Consider the following 7,465-nt stretch of genomic DNA (forward strand, 5'->3'; position numbering starts at 1 on the left):
AAGATAATCTAAATATGCAACTAACCTCACTGCCAGTATATTGCCTACAGTCAAACACACATGATAATAACCAAGGACCATAGCTGGATCGGCAATAGAGTACAGTGAAGGAAAAAACATTGTTAGCAGCCACCAATGGAGCATGGCTATAGTATATAGTGCAATGCCTGTTAGAATCTAATGAAAAGAGAGAATTGAAAGTAAAATGGCTTTCATTATTGAATGAATGAGTTCAATGTACAACTAATGATCTATATATACAAGTATAAAGCTCTATGCTAAGCTAAGCTACTCTATCTATATACAATAACTTGTTCTACAAGTTAGTTACAATCATCTTGTATTAGCTTGCAATGTGTTGATCATAATTATCACTTAACAGCCTCCCACAAGCTGATGCTTGGTATATATCAAGCAGTCCAAGCTTGGATATAAAATTATTGAACTTTGGAGTAGGTAGTGCCTTTGTTAGAAAGTCTGCAAGCTGATCCTGTGTTGAAATGGGCAATAGCCGCATTAGCCCTTCTTGAACCTTTTCCCTCACAAGATGACAATCTATCTCTATGTGTTTAGTCCTTTCATGAAAGACTGGATTGGAAGCTATATGCAAAGCACTTTGATTATCACAAAATATAACTGGCTGCTTAGAACTTTCAACATGTAGATCCTTCAGCAAGTACAAGAGCCAAGTCAATTCACATGTTGCTGAAGATAATGCTCTATATTCTGCTTCAGAAGATGATTTGGATATGGTAGTCTGTTTCTTTGCTTTCCATGAAATCAAAGATGTGCCCAAGAAGAAACAATATCCAGTAGTGGACCTTCTTGTGTCCATACATCCTGCCCAATCTGCATCTGAATATCCAAGTAGCTGTAGATCTGCATTTCTGTGGAATAAGAGACCTCTACCAGGATTGTGTTTGAGGTACCTAATCACTCTACAGGCTGCTTTATAATGTGTCACAGTTGGATTATGCAGAAATTGACTCAGTTGCTGAGTAGCATAGGTTATATCTGGTCTAGTATTAGTGAGATATAACAGCTTACCTACAAGTCTTCTATACAAGCTTATGTCTTCAAATGGTTTACCATTGTCCTGATGAAGCTTAATAGAAGGATCCAGAGGTGTAGAAGCTGGTTTGGATCCAAGTAAGCCTGAGTCATTAAGCAAATCTAAGCAATACTTTCTCTGTGAGATGCTGACGCCTTCTTTTGAATGTGCAACTTCTAATCCAAGAAAATATTTCACAACACCTAAATCTTTGATTTTGAAGTTGTGATCTAGAATGCCTTTGATTCTATTGATCTCTTGTATATCAGTACCAGCTAGTATCACATCATCAACATAAATGAGTAATGCTGTGAAATTATTCTGTTGACTGAGTGTGAAAAGGGAGTAATCAGATGTTGATTGTGTATAGCCTTCCCTGACTAACAAGGAGGTGAGCTTCTCATACCATTTCCTGCTAGCCTGTTTTAATCCATACAAACTTTTGAGAAGCTTACACACTTGATTAGGCTTGGTACATTGAACTCCATCTGGAATTTGCATATAGACATTTTCTTGCAGATCTCCATGTAAGAAGGCATTATTGACATCTAATTGATGTAGAAACCACCCTTTAATTGATGCAATAGCAAGGAGCATTCTGACTGTGGTTAGCTTGGCAACTGGTGAGAATGTGTCAAAAAAATCAAGGCCCTCCACCTGGTTATAACCTTTAGCAACTAACCTGGCCTTATATCTTTCAATAGTGCCATCAGACTTATGCTTAATCTTATAAACCCATTTACTACCAATAGGTTTAATGTTGGGTGGTAAATCCACTATCTTCCAAGTACCAGTACGAGCTAATGCCTCAAGTTCAGTATTCATAGCTTGAATCCAAGCTTCTGATTTACAAGCTTCATTATAGGTCTTAGGTTCTGTGTGTTGTGTGAGAGACATAGTGAAGACACTATATGAAGGAGACAATTGATTGAAAGAATGAAAGGAGGAGATAAGATAGAGAGTACCTGTAGATGAAGATTGTGTTGATGAACCTGTTGAATTGCATACAAAATCAGACAGATAAGAAGGTCTATGTTTCAACCTTTCTGGTCTAACATGAGGTTCAGGTGGTGAGATGGTAGGTGGAATGTCAGTTATTACAGGCATATTTGTAGCTAGGGTGTCAGTTTGGTTAGTATCTGTGGATGGAGAAGGTGATGGTTGCAGGGGTGAAGTAGTATCAGGTGAAAGTGAGTGAGAAGGTGGGGAATCACATTCAATAGAGGTATGGTAATGCCAATGAAATTGGGTTTTATCTGTGATATAAGGTAGAATGTGATCAAAATGAGTGACATTTCTGGATATAAAAATTTCCTTAGATTCAAGATCATAAAGAACTGTGCCTTTGACACCATGCTTGTAGCCTAAGAAAACACATTTTCTGCCTCTTGGAGACAATTTTGTTCTATGAATGGTTAAAGTAGATGCATATGCAAGGGAGCCAAAAACTTTTAAATCATGCAAGTTTGGTAAATCATTATGCAGCATCTCATATGGTGATTTGTTTTGAAGGACAGGAGTAGTAATTCTATTGATAATGAAAGTAGCATGTAACACTGCATAAGACCAAAAATGTTTTGGCAAATTTGATTGATACAGAAGGGCTCTAGCAATATTCAAAATATGCTGATGCTTCCTCTCCACTCTACCATTCTGTTGTGGAGATTCCACACAGCTTGTTTGATGCAAAATACCATTTGAAGAAAAAAATTCATTCATTGAAAATTCTGGTCCATTATCAGACCTTATGATTTTGACTTGATGACTATGTTGTGTTTGTATCATTTTGACCAAATTAATTACATGTTGCCTTGTTTCAGCTTTAGATTTCATCAAAGTAATCCAAGTGAACCTGCTATAATCATCTACAGCAGTAAGAAAATAGGAGTGACCATGAATAGATTTTATTGAAATTGGACCCCAAATATCAAAGTGTATTACATCATAAGCAGATTTTGCTTTATTAAAGCTACTATTATATGGAAGTTTCTTAAACCTAGCAAAATGACAAATGTCACAGATTCCATTATGATCATCAGTTACATAAGGAAATTTATTTCTTAAGCTCACTAGTCTACTATGGGAGGGGTGTCCAAGTCTGAAATGCCAGAGAGCAGATTTAGGTATAGAGGTGTGGTTAGAACCATCAATGGAAGCCACATGAGCTACTTTATCTGTAAGATTGAGATGATACAATCCATCATGTTCATCAGCAGAACCAATCATCTTCAAACACTTCTTGTCCTGGATTTCACAATGTGTACCATAAAAGTTAACAATGTAATTTGATGAACTACACAATTTAGACACAGCAAGCAAGTTTATAGAAAAGTTTGGTACACAAAGAACATCAGTTATAGCAAATGTTGGAGAAAAATTGACAGTGCCTGTGTATTTTGCAATTGCAGAGTTACCATTAGGTAATTTGATACTAATAGGTTTGATTTCAATATATGATTGAAACCAATTCAAGGAATTGCATATGTGGTGACTAGCACCTGAATCAATTATCCAAGTACTAAGAACACATGCATTATGAGAGGAGAGATTAATACCTTTATGAATCATTGATGTATGATCAATGTTCATGGAAGAACCAACCTGATTGGAGCTTGCAGAAACAGAATTTGGTGCAAGATTTGAATGCTGAAGAAGTGACATTAGTTGATCATACTGTTCTTGAGAGATGGATGGAGGAGTAGCTGCATTGGAATCATGATTGCCTCCCTCAACTGCAGCACTATGAGCTGATGAAGATTTCTTCATATGTGGTGGTACACCATTCTTTTTGAAGCAATTATCAACAACATGATTATCTTTACCACAATATGAACAAGATCGAGTGGAAGGTTTGGAACTAGAAGCAAACTTTCCATTCTTAGCAGCATTAACTAGAATCTTTGAATCATCAAGTTCAGATGAATTACTTTGGCGTTCATGTTGAATTACCAAAGAAAACACTTTGTTGATGGGAGGAAGAGGATCCATAATCAAGATCTGTGACTTGACTGTGGAAAAACGATCATTCAAGCCAGAAATGAATCTAACCGTCTGAAGTAAGGTGTGATTGCGTCTTGCAGTACGCATAGCTTCGCAAGAACAACGATGGTGACAGGTACAAGTAGGAATCGGAAGATACAACTCCAATTCCTCCCAAAGAGTCTTGAGATCCGAGTAAAATTCAGTAACTGAGCGAGTTTCTTGCCTAAAAGCACAGATTTCTTGCTGCAGCTCTGAAATGCGAACTAAATCTCCTTGAGAAAAACGTTCGCGCAGATCATTCCAAATATCTCTTGCATTTTCCATGAACACCACCGATTGAGCAATGGAAGGTGAAACAGAATTCAAGATCCATGAGGAAATCAATTGATTGCAACGATGCCAAGCACGATAAGCAGGATCAAAATCATCGGTTGGCATTGCAATAGCACCGGTAACAAAATCAAATTTCATCTTCGCGCCAAGTGCGCGCTTCATTGATCGAGACCATGAGTGGTAATTGGAACCGGTGAGAAGAGGAGTGACAACAACGGAGGTAGGACCGTCGCCGGGATGAACATAGTAAGGAGAAGAGTTGTCAAGAACGGGATCCGGTGGAGGACGAACCATTGCAAACGAAGAAGAAAAGGTAGTTACGGCGGAAGCGAAACGGTTATGGTGGAGAGAGAAAACGGTTACGGTGGATCGGTAAGGCGGTTGATACCATGTTAGAATCTAATGAAAAGAGAGAATTGAAAGTAAAATGGCTTTCATTATTGAATGAATGAGTTCAATGTACAACTAATGATCTATATATACAAGTATAAAGCTCTATGCTAAGCTAAGCTACTCTAGCTATATACAATAACTTGTTCTACAAGTTAGTTACAATCATCTTGTATTAGCTTGCAATGTGTTGATCATAATTATCACTTAACAATGCCCTTTCTTGGTGGCTGCTAACAATGTTTTTTTTGATTGTCATTGTGTAGTTAATAAAGCAATCATTAACATATTTTCTATCCTCCTCCTGAAGTAAATTGTTCAGCTTCAATTTTTCTTAATTTCAGTTTTGACAGATCATAACCAATCCATTAGTACATGCATGCTTAAGAAACTAACTAACTTCCCCTAAGATATATAGTAAACATTAACCTTAGAAAGTGGGATTGGGTTAGGAAAATTCAGGCACAGTACACAACAAAATAAGAATTGAGTGTGGAAACGGAAAAATTGGAGAAGGCCAAGTGTGGAATGTGGAGATGGGAATAATAAGAATCTCTTGACTATTTAATCTTATCAAGTTTGAAATTCTTCATTTGTTAGTGGACTCTTTCATAAGGAGATATGAAAATATATATATATATATATATAATTTTTTTCTCTACGTGTCTATTTCTAAACTCACCTTTCATTTTACTTTTTTTTTATTTTTATTAAAATAAAAAAAACTCAGCTTTGACAAGTGAAAAAAGAAAACCCAAAATCTCAATTCTAAATTTTTATATTTTTGATTTTCTAGATTTTTATTTACGTAGATCGATGATGAAGTTAGTAATTAAAATGAAGGAAAAAAAAAGAAAGAAAATAAGACAATTAGCGAGTGGTGGGTGGTTTACTGTTAGATATAATATAATAATAGATCTTTAAGATTCCACTATATTTTTTGTGATAAAAATATCTCAAGTTTCAATAAAAATATTACTCTTTCATAAGTTCATTCATTTTTATATATTTTTTAATGTGTGTGAAATTATCAAATAACTATTTTTTTTAAGAAAAATATTAAGAACACTTGTTAAAGAATTTAAAATAGTACTCCCTCCGTTTCAGTTTGTAAGAAAAATAAAAAGTATACTTATTAAGAAAAATAAAATATGATAATTTAAAATATTATATCATGCATAAAAGTAATTTTTATTGATTATTGATGGACAAAAGAAGAAAATAAACAAATTAAATACAATTTGCATTTAACTTTGGGACTATATATATATATATTTGTGAAATGGACTTAATATATTTTTAATCCCATAAATATCTCAAGTTTCATTTTTAATCTCTTTAAATTTTTTTCATCAAATTGTGGTCCTCTAAATTATTCCGTTTGCATTTGTGGTCCTTGCTATTAGTTTAACTTAATAGTAGAAGCTAACGTGGAACCGACGGCTAGCATTTTGTTTTTACTGATCTACCATTATAACTTATTTTTTGGTCAAATATGGCTTTATTAAATTAATTATTATTATTATTCTAGTTTTATTTTAAAAACAAAAAAACATTATATAATTATTATTCCTTTACCAAAAATTGAAGAAAACGAAGTCACTAGATTTGATTTAGTGGCGAGAGATTTGAGTTGTATACATGAAATCCGAGTTTGATTCTCTACTCTTTTGTAAACCAAAAAAAATGAAGATAGCCAATTTTTTTGGCGTTGTTTGTTTTCTTTGTTTCCACACTGCAACCTAATTTCATCCATATATAAAATTACATTATATTTCCTCCGATTCTTAATATAAAATAGAGTTTACTTTTAAGATTCATTGAAAATATGTTAGATAAATTGGATTCTTAATAAATCTAGAAACCAAACTAAAAGGATGTAGGAAGTATAAGGAAGCAAATATTTTTTTTTTAAAAAAACGGACAAAAAGAAAAACAAATTCCAGAATTGTTGTTTCTTTAAACTGTTACCTTCACTTGACATTCGCGATGCTTCTGCTACCGGTTGACGATGGATGGGAAAATTGTTTGCAATGGAGAGCTCGTTTACATATGAAGTTTCTTAAATTTGAAGTTTCTATTTTGATTGGTGATGAATGGAGATTGATGAGAGATGGTGACATGCATGAGAGTAAACTAACCGATTAAATTAGGGTTCAAACCTAACCAATTTTGGGATTTTGACTTTTTCTAATTTTTTCAATTAATGCTCTGATTAGTAAAAATAAGTTATATAAACTAACTAATAGCTGAAAATCTAGTAAAATAAATTAAAGTATTTGATAAATTTAACTTTTGTAATCATAAAATAACATAGAAGTATTATTTTATGTGAGTGAATAGTTATTTTTGTGAGTGAGTAGTTTTTTATTAAAAAAAATAAAGAACTTAAAATAGTAAGGTTAAAATTGGAATAAAAGGTATAAAAACTATAAGTTATAAGTTCAAACGCTAGTTGAAATAACATATGAAAAACAATTATAAACTAATAAAAAAAGCTTGTTACCAAACATCTCTAATTTTATGAAACAAACTTATAAGTTACTATAATAAGCTATAAACTAGCTTATTAACACACCATAAAACTAATAATAGCAATGTATTCATTTAAAAGTAGCAATGTGTACATGCCACGTCAATTTCCGTTAGTGGTAGACTGGTAGTTAACATCGAGGACCAATCTTGAAGACGAAAAATTTACGGGACCAA

Source organism: Trifolium pratense, linkage group LG7 (genome assembly GCF_020283565.1).
Source record: "Trifolium pratense cultivar HEN17-A07 linkage group LG7, ARS_RC_1.1, whole genome shotgun sequence".
NCBI lineage: Eukaryota > Viridiplantae > Streptophyta > Magnoliopsida > Fabales > Fabaceae > Trifolium > Trifolium pratense.